Below are 19,806 nucleotides of genomic sequence, written 5' to 3' on the forward strand. Positions count from 1 at the left end.
TCTTCAGCCTCACCATATACTATTTTACTGTAGCTGACTAAGGAAAGCCTTCAGCAGAGGCAGAAGCCGTAGTGATTTAGTGGGAATAGGCAACCTGGGCTGGCAGTTTAGCCACATGACGCCCTGGGCAAAGCCCTATGTCCCTCTGTACCTTGACCTCTTCACCTGTCATGTGGGCTGGTGATAGCATGACATCAGAGAAGGCTATCCCAGTGACTTGCACATAAGATAACCTCCAGGGCTATTCTCACCACCTTTGTGCTTCCCTGGTGAGGACACATGGGTGGTGTAATAGAGGGGCAGGGCGTCCCAGAATGGCACCTATCACTGGAACTTAAAAAGAAATGGTACATCTGTGTGAGCCTTCTGCACTCCCCAGCCTTCCTACTCTAGGTCTGCGCCTCCCTGTGGTGTACAAAGGTCAAAGCTCCTGAGAACAAGGTCTGGTGAGAGTGCACAATGCACTGAGCCACACAGCTAGTGAGGAACAGGGACAGAGCTGGAACTCAGATCCACAGTCCAAGGAGGGAGTCAGTGGAGTGAGGACATAGCTTCCAGGGGTGTGTACTGAAGTAGGAAACATGGGGGGATTTTAACTGAGAAGCTGACCAGATTTGGAATGCACCGAGGGATTGGTGGAGCCAATATCTGGGTCTGCAGTGGTGCTTCTGAGGACAATTGGATTGTGGAGGCTGTGATCTAATGAGTAGGTTTATCAATGGGGAGATTCTTACTATGATGGTATTGCTGGGAGGCTGTAAAAGGTAGAGTTGGGGCCAAGTTGAAGAGACCATGTCACTAAGGGTGCATCCTTAGTACTACGTCTCATCTAGGACCTCCTAGTATTCCTCTTCTTTCCTCCATGTCTGGGAAAAAGGAGAGGACAGCCTCTACCACATGCCCCCGCCATGTTCTGCCCAAGTACATGAGACCAAGTGACTGTGGGTTGAAGGTCCTAAAACCTTCCGAGCCAAATGTCCCCTCTGAGTAGTTGCTTCTGATGTTCAGTCAGAACAATGAAAAAGTGTAGGATAAAGGAACCTTTGTAAAGGATTTGGGAGGAGCCTGGGCTGTGGAAAAGGAGTTACCAGAAAAGACAACGGGGTGTGCTTGGGCGTGGCAGTGAGACCAGATGGTCCTGAGAGTTCTGGGGAGCGAACTCTCAGAGCCAAACATTGTTAGGATCAGGGGACAAGCACAAAGTCTAAAGCAGATGCTGCCATGCCTATGGACAAGAGCCTGGGGATTTGGTGGGGCTTGTGTTGCCCCGGATGCCTCCCAGGGAGGGATAGATAGGCAAAGATACTTCTTGGGAGAAATGAAGGTCACAGCAGTCATCAGATTTATGTCCCATGGTCTGTCTCAGAAATCACCCTTGCATTTATAAAGCACATATAAGCTTTCAGCACCCACTAAAAGGTTAGCTGGGTGCTTGCTTCACCCGCCCCTGCCTGCCATCTGCTCCCACAGTAAATTGTCCATGTTTTATGGCCTTTCATGGGATTTGTTCCAAAGAGAATTGATTGTCTTTTATCTCTTTCTTCAAAACTCAAAGTGTAGGTCTGGGGAGACAGCTCAGTCACTAAAACCCTTGATATGCAAGCATGAGGACCAGAGTTCGTATCCCCAACACCCATGTAAAAAGTCGGCCGCGGAGGCTGGAGAGATGATTCTGAGGTTAAGAGCACATGCTGCTCTTCCAGAGGATGCCAGTTCAGCACCCACATGACAGCTCACAACTGTCTGTAACTCCAGGCCCAGAGAATATAATGCCCTCTTCTGTCTCTGTGGGTACCAGCTGCATACATGATGTGCAAACATACATGCAGGGGAACACTCATAGACATAAAATTAAGAGTTAAACTTAAAGATTAAAAAGGGGCCAACTGTAATGGAATGGTATTTGCCTGTAATCTGAGCACTGGAGAGCAGATAGCCTGGTCCCTGGAACTTGCTGGGCATCTGGTCCAGCCAAATCAGCAAGCTCCGTGTTCTGTGGGAGACTGCATTTCAAAACGTAAGATGGGGAGCAGCTGAGGAAGATGCTTAACATCAAACTCCAGCCTCCACATGCACGCACATGCACGTGCGCATACACGCACACACTCACATTCACACACATGCACACACATGCACACACACGTGCACACACTCACACACATGCACACACTCACACACATGCACACACACTTACACATACACATACATATACACACATACTCATACATGCACATACATACACATGCTTACACATACACATTCACATATACACACATACTCACACACATATACATACACACTCACACACATACACATACATACACACACACACATACACACAAAACTGTATAACTCAAAGCTCACCTAAAGAATCCTTAAGAATTTCCATTTTAATATTGCCACATCTCTGATAAACAGATGTACAGGTCAAGAGGACCCTGCAGAGCCTGTCTGCTTCTGGCAGAGAAAGCCTATGCTTGATACCCAATGTGACTTGTAGCAGCCCACCCCCAGTTTATCCTTGGAAAGTCAGTCTACCCCTGGCTGGTGTCTCCACTATGAGTTTCCTGGTCACTGGAGGGGATGTACTTGGCTCTCAAGCCCTTCAAAGATTTGCCCAGGAGACTGGGACACTGACTGAGACAATGTACCCCAAGACATCAGCCATATATCAGGGTTGAGAGAGGGTACTCAGGAGGTGAGGCCTGCACTCCATAGGCCACACTCAATGGGGCAATAATCTAGGGGTGCTCATGCTCAGCCCAGCTATCAGAAAGGTAGCTGCGGAAGGACTTGTTTGTCTGCATGCTAGGCAGACTGATGACTAGCTCTGAAGCAACCTCTGGCACCACTGTCCTCAGCCTTCCTCACCATACTCAGCACCCTAATCAGGCTCCTCTGAAGACCAAAGACAAGTCAGATGAGTCTGTCTGTCTATCTGTACATTGTGGTTTTTCCCTTCTCCCATTCTCTCAGTTGTCTCGTCATTAGCAGACATTTCCTGTCATGTCTCTGGTGCTGTAGGGAGCTGGGGAGGGATCCCCCATTCAGACATGGCTCCAACATGCTCTTGTCTGTCCAATGAAGACATACAGCCACACATGAATGCCCTGCCCAGAAGGAAAAGAGTTAGGACCAGTGTCTTCTGTGAAGGGATGCTGAAACCAAAAGCCAGCAAGGATCTTGTGCAGAGGAGTGTAGGGTGCGCTCATAGTAGAGAACCACATTCAAAAGCTTGGTTTGGTGGAGCACCATGGCCTGAATCATTTCTACGAGCAGTGACATTGAATTGGAATAGAGTGCAAGAGAAGAAGACAGGCTAGAGCCTCTCCCCGGATGCAAGGGAGGCAGGGTTCCGTGAGGCAGTGACAAGTCTTGGACACTTGCAAACACCAGACTGAAATCACAGAGCAACTAGCCTGGAGGAACCAGGACCACTAACATATGCAGGTCTGACCACATCTAGGCCAGAGAACAGGGTCCCAGAAGTCATCACCAGAAGCCTGACACTTTCCCTGTTGGAAGGGTCAGGAGGGTTAGCCACATGCACTGGTCTGGAGGAGCAGACTTCCCTACAGAAGTTGCACCAATGCCAAGAAGTATGAAGATTGAGTCTCCGATTTGGAGACTTTGGATAACCAGGTGTTTGCCCCTTTCTAGATGGCATTGCATAAATGTTGCCATTTCTTCTTCAAACCAATAGAAGAATGGAGCTATCCTTCCCCCTTTCTTACACCTGGAAAGAAGAGATAGGAACGATACAATAATTTTGGACTTCAAATCAATTTAAAGTCCACGTTCAGACTCCACTGTCTCTGTTTAGTTATTAATTATCCTCATATCATAGTCACCTGTCACACAGAAGGTGCTGTATACAGGCAGTCTACAAAGGGAGGCAGAGCTGGGCAGGGGCCATGGTGGCCCATGTGAGACAAAATGATATGGCTGTGAGCATATTTAGACCCTAACAGTTTTCTGATGAGCTAAATCTGGAAACGTATTGTTCAAAAACACCATATTTGACATAATGAGCTGGGTTCACATTTCATGAGATAAACAAAATACCTACCGTCGCTCTGAAGCCGATGTGTTGTGTGTAACTGCACGAGAAATGAAGTGACAAAGGCGGTGGGTGAAGTGTGGAAGTGGTGACAGCCTCCGGTCACTTGTGCGATGCAGCCTTGTCTAGTGAGTGGGTTTGTCCTGCCGGCTCTGAAAGCCTGACTGGGGCTCTATGGCTTGAAAGAAAAGATAGCATTTAATGTGGGGGCTGCATGACTTTCCAGGGAGTCACAGCACAGAGACCTTTGTGTTTCTTCCTTCCTACTTCCACCAGGGTTCAAGATGACATAAACTGCATGGGAATTGTGTTGCTTGTTTGTTTCGGCTGTTGGGTGCTTTTTGTTTGTTTGTTTGGGTTTTTTTTGTTGTTTTTTGTTTTTTTGTTTTTTGTTTTGTTTTGTTTTTTTTTTTTATGTATAGGCACTGGTGAAATGGATTAGTGTTTGAGTGACTGCTGATCAAACATGAGGACCTAAGTTTGGATCTCCAGCAACCACACACAAAGCTAGGTACAGTGGTGCACACTTATAACCCAAGCCCTGGGAGACAGAGGCAGAAGGATTCCTGGGGCTTCCTGGTCGACCTTAATCTAGCCAAACTGGTGAGCTCCAACCTCAATGAGAGACCCTGCCTCCAAAACAATATGGTAGAGAAGCAGTTGAAAAAGATACCAGTGTGGCCTTCAGGCACTGACACTCAGGCACACACAAACACCGATACACAAAACATGTTGTAAATAGATAAATAAATACCATGCTATATTGTATTGGTTTTGCTGAGTGCACTTTTATTGACTCTGGTTGAGAAAAGATTAAAGGTCCCCAGCTCCGAAAAAAAAGAAAAAAAAAAGAAAAAAAAAGAAAAAAAAAGAAAAAAGAGAAAAGATTAAAATTTCTCCTTTTAATTTTGATGAATAGAGGTAGATTTCAAGCACATGTGCTCGTGCAAACACACACACACACACACACACACACACACACACACACACACACACACACAGAGCACCGGCATTGCATCTCAAGAAAGCTGCACCAGACGAGATTCGATAAAAATGGATCTGACTCCACGCAAGCGTAAACCTACTTAGCGCCTCTCACTCTGCTGACCAGCTGCGTAGAGAAGCACATCTGTATAATTAGCAACAAAGAGAAATTGTTGGGAGCTTAAAGATATGTCATTCTATCAGTTTTCAGTCATGTGGATCTGTTGTTGTCATCATCGTTGTCGTCGTCGTCGTCGTCGTCGTCGTCGTCGTCGTCGTCGTCGTCAGAGGGAGAAAGATAGGCTCTTAGTACCCCATGGGGTAGATGTACTGCCATCCTCAGACAATAGCTTATCTAAAGGTTATTCCCACCTCAGATCATGAGATGTGATACTGCCTGGTCCTGCTGCTGGTATGCACATCTGGAAACCTTATTGGTGTGCATACTCAAACCCAAGGCATGAGAGTCCCTTGGTTCAGTGTGACAGGAAAGGCAGGTCACTTTCCTACCTACCCAACTCCTCCATCAAGGGAAAAACACCAGCCACTGAGCCATGACTGGAAACAGAGCCTCCTGCCTTCAGTGCAAAGATACGACAAGGGTTCTATCCATGAGCACCCACCTACCTCAGGCCTGTCCACTGCATTGGTGACCCCGCAAAAGAGAAGCTGAACTCCCCAAGGGGACTGCAGCTGACTGTTGTGTGTAGATCAGTATGTTCAGTGAGGGTAGGCTCCAGTGCCAGAAATGGGAGTCAGCTCTGGGCTCTCTGGTCCTAACCTTGCCAGCTACCTCTATAGTCTGGAGCAAGTGGCTCCATTTCAGCAGGTCTGTTTGTTGACACCGGTCACTTTTGGCCTCCTGCTCAAGTGTTCATCTTGTTCTGCCCTCTGTGTTGATGGATTATCCACTCCTGGCTGCCTTTGCTATGTCTCCATTAGACAGTTTTTCTCACTGTAGCAGTCAGCAGTGGGCCACCCTGGCTTCTTGGCTCTCACTATTCCCCACACACTCAATATGTCTTTGGCAACCCCCTTGGACTTTGCCAGGATCCAGGGACTCTCTGGGCACTCACAAGGCAGAGATAGTCCAAGAACTGATGTCCACAGGACAGCCCTCCACAGCCATCACCGTGAGTCGATGGATGAGTACCAACTCCACAGGTGCTTCCTAGTACAATGGATTCCACCTGCATCCCCTAGATCCTGCTCAGGAGGGCCCCCTGGCCATGGCAGTGACCTGTTCACCAGTGTTACCCTTGCTGGCCACTTTCTTTCCCTTGCTTTGTTCCACAACCCCCTGTCTGTGCATCTGGGACCACCTCCTCATAAACTATGTGCACTCATAGCCTACGGGGCAGCCAGGTGTGGAAGTACTAACCTGGAACCCTAGCATTCAGGAGTCTAAGGCAGGAAGATGAACAGCGCGAGGCTACCATGGGCCACATATATCAAGACCTAGTCAAACGCATGCTTCAGTCAGGTACTTCTGAAGCAGTAACCTGCTAATCCTTGAGGGTGACCTTGAACCAGGCCATGCTGATAGGCCTGGATGCTTCCTTTGTTGTCTTCAGGATGGAACTGACCTTGTAAGCTAACATCACACTCTCCAGGATACTTGCCTCTTCTGTGTGGCATTGTGGTAGAGGCAAGAGAAGGCTGTGGGGTCCGGCTCTTATGTGATGGCTGAGAATTTATTAAGACCCTCTTCTTACCTCTGCCAGGAGCATAAGCCAGTCACCACCCTATTACAGTACCCTATGGAGGTGGTCCCCATGGAGACCCTTGGCACATCCATCCAGGATAGGTGATGGCCTGAGACCAGCTCCAGCTGCTTCCTACAGGAAGATGCCTCAGTCCAAACCTGGCAGTGCTATGACAGCTATGACAGCATTGCCACCCAGCTAACTGGAAGGGCTCAGGACCAGCCCTAAGCCATGTTTGGTTGATTGACTAGGACTCCATGTAGGCTCCTGAGGCAGAGGCCATTAGATGTGGGTGTGTTCTGTGATATTTCCTTGTAGCCCAAACCCATTTCAACTGTGAGCCTAGTGAAACACCTTATAAGGGCCCTGCGCTGTCTGTCTACTGCTACAAGAATAGATAACTCTTATTTCTGGGTGTCTCACATGGATACTGAGCCCCTTCCCCTCAGTAGTACCCAGGAGCTGCTCCATGAGCTGCCGTAGCCCAGGTATTAGGAGCCATCTCCTCCCTTCCCTGCCCAGGAGGACCTGGCATTCATTCGTCCAAGGCCAAGCCCCAGGACAGTGCCCCCCCATTCCTCTGTGCCACCCCTCCCCCAGTGTGGACCCATTCATGGTGCTCTCCTCCCCAAGAACTGTTGACCCAGAGAATGACTGAACAATCATACGTAACTATAGCCAATAAAGTCACATCCAACTCCTACCAGGGGAAGAGAAAGAACAGTTCTATGGCAATGATGTCTAGCTCCAGGGTGCAGGCTTTGGGCTGAGTGGATGTATACTAAACCCACAGACCCTCGAGTCTCTCCCCTTGGGCACAGCCTTTTACTTGTATCTCAGGAGGGGCAAACCATCAGACACAGGCCTGCCTGGTGCAGGGGCTTTCTCTCTGCCATTGTGGATAACAAGTCTAGGATCTGGAGCACTCTCCCATTACATCTTTATCCAGGGATACAGAGAACCTTTGGAATAAAATGATATTCCCAAGATGCCCCTGAGTTAGCACTTAAAGATTCCCAGCATAGAGAAAGAGGACTGCAAGGTGTTGTCTTGTACACTCTTTCAGCCTGGCAATCCTGGGCCACTTGACTTTATTGACAGGAATGACAGTTAACCTTCCCCCTGATCTCAGCAAGATGAAGATGTCATACGGGCTGGGAGAGGACTGTTGGCAGCATGACAGATGTCAGGCAATGCAGGAACACACTGTGCCGTGGGCCTCTACAGGTTTCCTCATGGGTAATATTGGTATCAGGTAGAGTAAGAGACAGCACAGCATCCTCTGATGGCCTTTACCAAGCCGGGCCAGAGAAATGAAAGAGTGTGAACTCTGGAACGTCCATGCTCGTCATGATCCTGTGGTATAGTTATAAATTATTTCCCATGAAATCTCATTCTCAGCCCATATCCAGATACATTCCTGGCTCCTGAGACCTTCTCAAAGGGAGTGCTAAGTAGCCAGCAGAGGGAAGGGCTCTACTCACCCTCTAAATCTGATTTCATTTGCGTGTAACATTCCTCTTTGCCGGGTTCACTTCTGTGACGTGTGAGCCTCAAGGTAAGTGCAAGCAGAGTGGTAGATTTGTGATTTAACCAGCACTGGCCTCTTCACTTCGTCACAACCCTTCCGTGTCCCTCATCACCCCTTGCCTGGGATCCTGTGACTATTAAAGTTCTGTAGTTTTCACACCACCCCCTCTTGTACCTTGTGTCCATTTGTCTGTAGTATCTCAGGCATCTTCCCATAGGCCTTCATGGATTCCTTCCTGGGAATCTGCTTCTTCCACCGAAACAACCCACTCTCCTCTTATCAACACTTCCTACCCTGTAGGCACATTCTCAAAAGGTTTTATTCGTTTTTAAATTTAATTTTTTCCTTTGTGCATGTGTGTGCATACACACACACACACACACACACACACACACAAACACAGGTCAGAAGACAACTTGTGGTGTTCAGTTCTCTCCCTCCACCATGTGGGTCCCAGGTATTGAACTCAGCTTGTCAGCCTTGGTGACAAATGTCTTTACCCACCGAGCCATCTCATGGTCCCTGCAACAAGTTTTTAAATCCATACACAAAGACATTTTTTTCTAACATCCTGGAAGGAAAATAAAATCCATTTATGGCTTCTTGTCTGTAAGCACTGAATGCCAGAAGATAATGGATCAGTGGTTGGAGTATTTCAAGGACAAAAGATTATAATCCGAGGATCCTGGGCCCCGTCTGAATGCCGTTTGTGTGTGAAGGCAGAAGAAAGGCTCTTGCAGACTGTACTGCTCAGAAATCCCATCTTTCTGCTCTTTCTTATTTGAAAAGTAGTGTTCCTCTTCACACACTACACAATTGATAAATGTACCAAACAACCCAGGAAGAGAAACTGTCACAGAAGAATGGCCATGAGATTCAAAGTCAGTCAGTAATGAAATTAAAGCGTGTGTAATTAGAGGGGTATGTAATGACTTGGTAACTATCCACTCAAAAACCAGGGGGAGGGAAGGAGAAGAAGGAAGGGAGGGAGGGGAGGAGGGAGGGGAGGAGGGAGGGGAGGAAGGAAAAAGGACTAACTTGGTCCTGTGATGCTGAAGACAGAACAGTATCAGGAAAGGGACAAAGATGCATTAGTCGGATGCTACGAAATTTTAAAACAAAGTTAAGAAAACTTTATTAATGAAAAAGCAAAGACTCTCAAATTCACTGAAAATAATCCAAGTCCGCACAGCGTGGGTTCACTGTTAACTACCAAATATCTTTGCTCGGACTCACATCTGGGAGATTCGATCTTAGCTGCCTCGCCTCCCACCCCATGCTCTCTTCTGGAAGCCCGGGAGCCTTGTGCCTGAAGTTCCACTTTCTTTCGCAGCACGTGACAATGTGACTGTCAGCTGGAGCACTTGCCCACAGGTCACTTCCAAGCCCTCTTATTCGGCCATTACTAGGCTCAAAGTGCCTTAAGCCAAACGGATCTTTCTGTATTACCTGACCCCTTTCCAGGACAAAACAAAACACTACTTCAACCAGTTCCACAGCTTGGTGAGAGAAACAACTGCTCATCTATTTGCACAGGTCAAAGAAAGTGTTGGGGCGTGCCCTGGTCCCCTCTCTCTCCCCTAACATCCAATGTGCTTCTGAGTCTGCCCAAGTGTGTAGCCCACGTCTGTTCCAAATCCACCTGTGCTCCCTCTTCTCGCCTCTGTTCCAGTCCTAGAGAGAGTTAGTCGTTGCCCAGAAGCATGGAGGTTTCCTAACCAACCACCCTGTATTCCTTCTTATACCCCTGGAATCTGTTTCCCGCTGGGACACTGGGCATCTGGGGGTAACAATAATAGGGCGTATGTAAGTAAATATTTATTAAGCTGCTCTCCAGGGAGAAAAAGCCCTGATTGAGAACAGTTGCCTGTTTCCATGGTAGAGACTCAATTAGGCAGTTTCAGCGGACCGGTTCAGTGACATCAGGGAACAGTTCGGTGACATCAGGGAACACAGAGGTGAGAAGGTGTGTGCGCCATGTGTAATTGTGAACAATGGGCTGCAGCTCCTCACTGCAAGACTTTGTTTCTGTTTTCAAGAAAAGAGCAGCAAGTAGGGGTGGAGAAACTGGGGGAACTCCTCAGTTGGGTAAAATGCTTGCCAGGCAACCATGAAGACATGAGTTTGATCCCTGGAGCATAGGCAAAAAGCTGGGCATGGCGGTGAACACATGTAAAGCCAGCTCTAGGAAAGTGCAGACAGGAGGATCCTCTGGGCTTTTCTGTCTGGCCATCATATCCACATTAATGAGCCTCAGGCTAACAACAGTGTCCTGTCTCAAAAATCAAGGTAGATAGATTGACCTCTAGTATCCATGCACACCCCATACCTACACACACACACACACACACACACCTACTTACACACACACATACACACCTATATACACACCTATACACACAAACACCTATATACACATACCCCTATACACATACACATACCTACACACACACACACATACACACACACCTACCTACACACACACACCTATATACACACCTATACACACAAACACCTATATACACATACCCCTATACACATACATACACACACACATACACACACACCTACCTACACACACACATACCTATATACACACCTATACACACAAACACCTATATACACATACCCCTATACACATACACATACCTACACACACACACACACACCTACCTACACACACACACCCCTATACACATACACATACACACACACCTACACCCACACCTACCTACACACACACATACACACCTATATACACACCTATACACACACACCTATATACACATACCCCTATACACATACACATACCTACACACACACACACACATACACACACACCTACCTATACACACACACCCCTATACACATACACATACACACACACATACACACACCTACCTACACACACACCTATATACACACCTATACACACAAACACCTATATACACATACCCCTATACACATACATACACACACACATACACACACACCTACCTACACACACACACCTATATACACACCTATACACACAAACACCTATATACACATACCCCTATACACATACATACACACACACATACACACACACCTACCTACACACACACACCCCTATACACATACACATACACACACACCTACCTACACACACACATACACACCTATATACACACCTATACACACAAACACCTATATACACATACCCCTATACACATACACATACCTACACACACACACACACCTACCTACACACACACACCCCTATACACATACACATACACATACACATACACATACACACACACCTACCTACACACACAAACAAACACACACACACACACACACAGCTGGTGCTCTAACTCAGTAACCCTCTTTGCTTAAAGCATTAATGACTTCTTATTCCTTCTAGAACAAAGGTTCAAATCCCCCTTCGTGAAGCTGCTAAGCCCAGTCCCACCAGTCCCTCCCGCTTCTGCTGTGACCACACTCTCTGATTGTCTGTGATTGGCCAACCAGCTGTTAGTGTGCTTCTTGCCCTCCTCCATCCTGACAATCCCAGTGACTCCCCTGTCCCTAACAGTTATCAGTATCCTCCTTCCTTAGAAAAGTCAGTCCACAGCTCCACCAAGCTACATGATGCCATCCCGTTATAGCCTGTACAGTGTGCAGTCACTCACAGGGCTAACCGTATGCCGCCATTGTAGTAGCTCCGGGTCTGTGGAATTATTGATTAATGTCTGTCTTTCACACTGTACTGCTTTCCATGTAGGTAAGCATCATATTTGTTTTATGAACTTCACTGGATTCCCTGGTGCCCGGCACTGGCACTGTACAAAATTCTCAATAAATTTTTGATGAACAGGAGAACAAAAAAGACACACACTTAAAGCCAAATGGCCCAAAGGGTTTCAGGAGAGCTTAAGATTTAGCAAAAATCTATTAGTCAGAAGCCGGAAGAAGAAAGCAAAAGAAGCAGTTTTAGAGACAAAGTGGAAATCAGGTAAAATTTAAGGTTAAAACACTAAGGGAGAAAACGAAAGGGTATCATTTCATGGAGATATAAAGGTTATCATTTCTATAAAGAAAACACAGTGATCCTGAAGGCTTATATACCAAATAAGCCAACACCAGCCATTACTGTTTGGAATAGGAAGAGCGTGAGAGTTTAACATGCCAGTGGGACTGAATGGAGAAGCCGCCAGCAAACCTTAGATTGCGTAGCCTAAGCCAGTGCTATCTAACTAAACGTTTCCCTCTCCAAATGCAAGAAATTGAGACAGTGCTGGGACAAACAATTAAGCATTAACAACAAAAATGGTTGGCTCCAGGTACCAGGTAGATACGAGGGTACTTCTAAAGTGTTGGTCCCCAAACACATTAGAGCAATCCTAACAGACTCTGTGTTCAAGAAAGTCTAGGGAACAACAGTGTTCAGCAAAGCAAAACAGATGTAAGCTTTCATTTCCATATTTCAGGTCCAAGGGACAGAGCCAGGCCTGCACAAGTCAGGGAGGCTCTTGACCCCAGCTGCCCTCGAACTCACTCTGTAGGTCAGGTAGACATTAACTCCCAATCCTCCTGTCTCAGCCTCCAGGGAACAGAGTTATAGGCCTATGCCACCAAGCCTGGCTAAATAGATTTCTCAGGGAAGGGAGGAGAGTGTGGGAGAGAACATTAAAAATAGTACTAGTGTGTTCTAAATCCCAAGAGGGGACTAGTACTGCTCAAACCGTCCCCGTGACTACTCACTCAGGGAACAGCTCATAAGACAGTGTTTCATTCTACAAGTCACTGAAGACATCGGACCTTTCAAGACTAGCAAAGTAGATAGAAATCCTAACAGTAAGCTTAGATAAATATGAGTAGATATTTGGGAGCTTTTGTTCAGGTGAGGGGCGCTCTGATAAGGCAAACAGAAGGAAGGCACGGTGCAGGGAAGCTGCTAGATAGTAAATAGTGTGAGAGGTGGAAAACTGGAGGAGAAACTAGCTGCAGTGAGGGAAAACACACATATAAGAGCGCCTTCGGGGGCAGGAGATATGGCTCAGTGGTTAAGAACCCTTGTTCCTCTTCCAGAAGGCTGGCGGTCAGTTCCCAGCACCCATGTCAGGTAACTCACAACCTCCAGCTCCAGGGACTCCCGTGTCCTCTTCGGGCCTCCAGACGTGGGCCTATACACCGATACACACAGATGTTAATGTAAATAGCATAATTTTTTTTTAGATAGTGAAGCTTTTAGTAATAAACAAAATGGCAAAATTAGAAGAAAATATGAATTAAAATGTGAACATAGTACATACACATCCTTCATTATCATTAAATACTGGAAATGTGCCACTCCTCACTATCAGGAAACATGAATTAAAATAGTGGCATCATATGTTTTAGGCTGTGGGATAGACAATGCTCTGTTTTGGTTTGCCTCTGGTCTCTCGTTTGTGTTTGAACAAAGCTCATGAGGTATAGGCTTGCCTCAGACATAGTTGAAGCTGGTGTTAAGCTGATCTCCCGCCTCCACCTCCCAAGTTCGGGAATTTTAGGTGCATGCTATCATGCTGGGCTCTGGAATATGGGGTTTTTTAATAAAAAAAAAGTTCAGTTTGGCTGATGGTAGATGGAAATGGGAACATTCAAATGTAGCCAATGAGAATATCAAACAGCGACAACTCTGGCCAGTCAGTTGACAGTACCTATTTATCAGACCTCCCTTTAAAAAAAAATGCCTTTGACTCAGTAATTCTGCTCCAGGAAATTTATTGCAGGCAAGACCCTCAGAGATTGCCCATAGAGGCATGTTCCGGGGCGTTCACTGCAGCCTTGTTTCTAATAGCAGACGTATTGGAAGCTACCAAATGCCAAGTGGTGATAAGTTGAAGAAGTTACGATGTGTTCTATATGGTGAGAGATTACTTGGCCATTAAAAATTTCAACTTGTGGGAATGTTCACGAAAAAGAATATTAAGTTCAAAACAATGATGTAGAACCCTCTCTGACTCCAATCTTATAAAAATACATATGTACGTTTAAGTAACTAGAGAAGACAAGAATGAAATATACCTGGATGCTGAGTTATTCTCTCTGGAAAACACTCCGTTTATTTTCTCACCTTCCCTCACAGCATCTAATCCATCAACCGGATCTTATCAACTCGACTTCCAGCACACACACCCTGGATCTTGTCTACTCCCCTCCATCCCTATGACTCTGCCCTAGTCACAGCCATTGTCATCTTTCATCTTGACACATGTGAAAGGCGCTCATTGGCCTCCCTCCCTCTTCTTTTCGCCCTATTATGATTCTATCTCCATGTAACAGTCGGAGTAATCCATTTCCAATGGAAATCAGACGGCATTACCTCCCACTTAAACCCTCCAGGGCCTTCCAGTCGGGCATCCGATAAAACACAGAACCCTTCTCTGGACGTGGCTGTTCCTCCTCTCTAACCTCCTTCCTATTCCCCCACTTCTGCTAAACTTTAGCCCCTCTGGTCTCCTCTCCTTCACAAGATCTCTTTGGTCTTGCCACTAGCTTGTCCCTCTGCCTGGGATGCACAGTCTGCTCTTCACTCAGCTTAAATGTCACCTCCTCAGGGTCAATTCCCAGACACCCAAAGTAGCCATTCTTTCATTAGCCTTTATGACCATCTGATTTTTTTTCCTTATATATTGATGTATTTCATTGTGTATGGTCTAAACCTCTGTCCACTAGAATGTAAAATCCATCTCGGCTTTCTGTGTTTACCTAGAACTCTGTATGGTGCACTGAATGTTTGCGAAAGGGGGAATCAGAAAATGGAACCAAAACCGTTTCATTGAGACTGGAAAAAGTAAATCTTGACAAGTAACTTGACCCGTAATCTTCAAACCTCAGATATGGCGCTCTAGTAAATCTCCAGGCTTAAACGGGCACTCTTTACAGCATATGGGTGCCCGGCCACTCTCTAGTGGGTAATTCCACCCAACTGTAACCTACCAGACCAGAAAATGATGTTAATGTGGACAGGCAGGTAGAATGGATTGTGTGGCGTCCCCTGCCTCAGAAACAAATAGGACCGTTAAGCCTTTTGGGTCTCTGGGGAACCTCTCTAGGTTTTGGTGAATTCCAATGAGCTCTGGTTTTAAGCATGCAAGATTTCAATTCATGGAAAAGGAAACAGCTTGGGTTTTCTCTGTGTTACCACTCCAAGAAATTTCTCTTCCATTCCCTGACAGGCTGAAGCAGTGTAGGAGAGCCAGGTGCCTGTTAATGAGGTAGGACTGAAGAAGCAGACCCCACCCTCTTCAAACTTAGCAGACCTAGGCTGTAACAACACACAGCAAGGCTCAAAAGCATATCCGCCCCATTTGATGTCTGTGAGCAGCTTATGTGGTACAGCTCCCTGAAAGATGCCGTCTCGGCCCATTTCTATGAGGACCATTTGTGGCAGGGCAATCCAAGGCTTCTATGTAAAACTCAACCATTTGGCTAGTGGGGTGGGAGCAGAGCCAATCACCCAAGGCCCCACATTCCAGCAGCTGACAATTGACATTGGAATATAAGATCTGGAAGGGACATGTGTCTGCCTATTTGATTCTCTGCTCAGTCACTAGTACCTTAAGCTGCAATGATCAGATCCCAGCGAATGGCGAGGTGAGTGAATTGTGTTACCCCTCACTGAATGAGCACCTCTTATGGGTCCCATCAATCCTCATAGTAATTAAAATTCTTAATCCTTCCACCACCATCATGAGGAAGGTTTTTCAGAGAACAGTGTATACCAAGTTACTCCAAGGTCCAGCAGATTAGTTGTGGCCTCCACTATCCTGTGTCCAGTAGGTTACGTGGCGCCATCTTCAATCTGATGCAAACAGTGATGCCGATACCTTAGCCGTTTAGAACAACGACAGAAGTGAGAAGGGCTTCCTGGGAAAGGGGAGATCCCCATTGCCTTCTGTGGGGGTGATGTGGTAGAATCCCGTATTTGCTGCCTCTGACTTGGAACTTCCTGCTCTCAAAGACATACTGCCTCTCTCCTGGTTCTGCCAAAAGTTCTGATCGCACGTAGTTATTTTCTGCCAAGACTCTTACGGAAAGTTTGACTGTTCTCTACTACTTACCAGGAATTAGGGGGTAGAGTGTGCTTGTGACTGAAACTCTCGTGTCTCCTTGGATAACTGTCCCCTCACTTACCTTGCCAAGCTAGAGTTATGCACAGCCCAGAATGCACCTCTGTATCTAATAATAACGGGTGTGTACCTCAACACCAGATAACATGACTGATTTTGTTGCTTCTAATCTACCTGATGGAGACTCATGTTAAAGGGTCCATGGGGAACTTGAGGAAAGAAGACACAAGCAAGCCTGCTCAACACTTTCGAAGGCTCCATTTTCCCCTTTTGTTCTGTAGAGTAAAATCTCACAGTAATGAGTTTGTCCAGGGCAGCACACACAGTGAGCCAAGGCATGCCCGAACAGCTTCTTCCCCCAATTCTCTTGCAAGTTCATGAATATACATCTCTAACCAAACTTGTAAAGGCTTTGACTTGGCCATTCTCCTCCCAGGTCCTGCTGAGATAGTACTGAGGAGCTGGAGACTTTATTTTCATTGTCATGGCAACAGATACCACTGTCCTAAGGCCACTCCTTGAACCCTTTCCTTGCAAATGCCACTTCCCCATTAAGCCCCACTCCTAGGAGATGGTGGGCTGTAAGCAGACACAGTGAGACCCCACCCCCACAGGGGGTCTCACTAGAATGAGGCTGGGTTTCAGAAGAGGATGACAATGGGGCTCCATGCACATGTGGGCAGCAGATAGAACAAAGACAATTAACTCAGCTGGCCTTTCTGCAGGTGTTTCTTTTCTTTTCAAGTTTGCCCCTGATGTGTAAAAATCTCACTTTCCACTTACACTCCACACCCCACGAGTTGTTCTCTATCTAGAGACAGGACAATTGCTAGGACAAGTCAAAATGCACCTTGCATTTCCCAAGTGTTTTATATGTCCAGTGGCTACTCATTGTTTCTCAAGTAGTAATTGTGAGCACTTATTTGCAGCTCACGTTTCGATGCTCGTGGTATGCAATGTGAGTCTGTAGCCAATGACTTGCCGTTAATCAATAATCAGAGATGTGAAAACAAGAATGTGTGAACCATGGTGCAGACCCAATTACCCTGAAGCAGGGGAGAAGAGACTCTAGCCTCTACCTAAGTTGCATCTTGATGTGGACTGTGCCAGTGGATTCTGGGAAGTGGCTGAGGGATGGCGACCTCGTGCAGGGAATAGAAACCTCACAGGGAATGCATGCCTAACTCACAGGGATCTTCCCTTTTTACTCTGGATTACCTGGGGAGTCTGGAAGCCAAATGACCTAAAAGACCTGCAAGCATTGGCACCTGAGTGTCCCCAATTGTGACAGAGTCAGTGAGCTACTTTTCCTGATGAGAAGTGTGAAAATGTCTGTGTACCCCAGATAAAGCAAAGAAGCCATTCCATTCAAACTCGGTTTGATGAACCAGTGAGTTTTGGAGGACCACTGTGACTAAAAGGCAGAGCACATTATCAAAGATGTTCCCACTATGGATGACTGACACCTCAAGAAAGCTGCATCCCTGGACTTCCCAACACTGATTGCCATAGTCTGTCTCCACCAATCTCCTCGCCCCCACACACCCTGTAAGTTGTTCATAGTTCATGTAACCCCAGGGAGGCTCTCCCTCCCTCCACGGAGGGGATGTGTCAATGAGAAGGAAGAAGTAACTGGGAAAAGGGGTCCTACTTCTGAGGAAGTTTCTAAAGTATGAATGAATGAGCTTAAAGCCTGGCCATCTCCTCTCTTCCATGCCCCAGAGATGGTCATAAGCACAGGATCTGGTACCACAGTGTCCTGGGGCAGAGCCCTCCTCCTGCCTTTTTCCCTGCCTATACATTGGGAATCAAACAACCTACATGGGGGAGTGTTGTGAATATAAAATGAGGCCATTCCCATGGGGCACTTGGTTAAGAGTTCAGACCACACTGAATCATCATCATCTTTATGCTCAGTCTCACCTGAATTCCTCATCTGCAAGGTGACTGGCCAGAGAATCCCTATCAAGGATTAAGTAGGTGGCTCCTTATTCTTAATAGCTCTGAGGGGGGCAGCCTTCCCAAGAGTAAGATAGGTACAGGCCACTGGTTTAATCACATCCCCATGTAGGGCACATGCCAGAAGGAATTGTCATGAGGTTATAGTCCATGGATGCTCAGGGCTTGTTTCTTCTTAACAGCATGTGTGCAACTCTTAAAAGCCCACTTCCCCCATTAAGACCAAGCAGAAAGAGTTGAAACCCTTTCTTTGCATAAGCCTCAGTGGTTCTCATTTCCAAAATTAGAGCCTGAGGTACAAGGCAGATGATTGGAATGATGGCGTTGGCATTTTTGTGCAGTGGGAGGGGCACAGTCTGTTCCCTGTTAACAAGAAGAACAAAATGAAGGCAGAGTATCCCTTGCATTGTGTGTCACTTCAGGCCAGCCTTGACCAGAGACTTAGCTAATCGCAGGGAAGGATCCTTTAAAATACTGCCTTCAGAGGAAGTCCTTAAAGGGGATATGCTGAGTTAGGGAGACCTGCTCTACATAGAATCTGGCATGGGCTACTATTGCAGCCTGGGTGGCAGCCTCTCTTTCACTGTTTGGCAGCTGGGACCTTGGACTATGTGGCTGCCACCCAACTGAGCAGAACACCGATGTCACAGTGCACAGGTCTCATGCATGGTTATGGCCATGATGGGTGCCTGGCTGTGGGTGGTTGGAGCCCATCTCCACTATTGCTATCCCTCCTCACTGGTTCTGAGCAGCGTATATAGAGTTCCTCGACATTCCCTACCCAGGAGGGTACCAGAAGCAGCCCTGGGACAAGTTACAGAGTCACAGCTCAGGCAACACAAACACGATTGCGTCTCCTGGGATGACACACAAGCAGATTGCATTCCAAGGGATCAAAGTTGTGCCTCATTCCTCCCACTGCCTGGGATCCCTTTCATATCCATATGGAGGTTTTCAGAGACCTGCAGTGGGAGAGCAACAGTGGTACTGAGATAAATTTAAATCCATCTACTCAAAATTCTTTCTCAAAAGGGACCCACGCCCAAAGTGGAGTTACTCATGTGTTATTTATGACCTCATGCTTTTGATTTTTACTCATTGTTGCTTGGCCAAAGACCTGAGAAGAAGCAATTTGAAGGAGGAAAAGTTTGTTCAGACTCAGTTTGAACACAGCCCAGCATGGAAGGAAGGTGAATCCCATAGCTGCTTATTTGCATCTCCGCATACAAGAGCAGGCAGATCAGGAGGTAAGGACAGGCTACAAACCTCAAGGTTCCTGTCCAACCCCCTCCGGTAACTCATTTTCTCCCGGTAGACCCCACTTCCTGAAGGCTCTGTGGTATCTCTAATCAGCTTCGCCAGCTGGAGTGGCCAGGTTTTCAAACCCTTGAACCTGTGAGGGACAATTTCCATCAAAATCCTAACACCATACAAGTAAGTTCACACTTGTTTTTTAGGAAT

The 19,806-nt window shown here is 46.7% G+C and overlaps 1 protein-coding gene across 2 annotated transcripts in view; it reads left to right on the forward strand.

The window, feature by feature from the left end:
- Window positions 1-19,806, forward strand: part of Fstl4 (follistatin-like 4) — a 433,607-nt gene that overhangs the window by 182,365 nt on the left and 231,436 nt on the right.

This window comes from Rattus norvegicus, chromosome 10 (genome assembly GCF_021556685.1).
Source record: "Rattus norvegicus strain SHRSP/BbbUtx chromosome 10, alternate assembly SHRSP_T2T, whole genome shotgun sequence".
In the NCBI taxonomy this organism is placed as follows: Eukaryota; Metazoa; Chordata; class Mammalia; order Rodentia; family Muridae; genus Rattus; species Rattus norvegicus.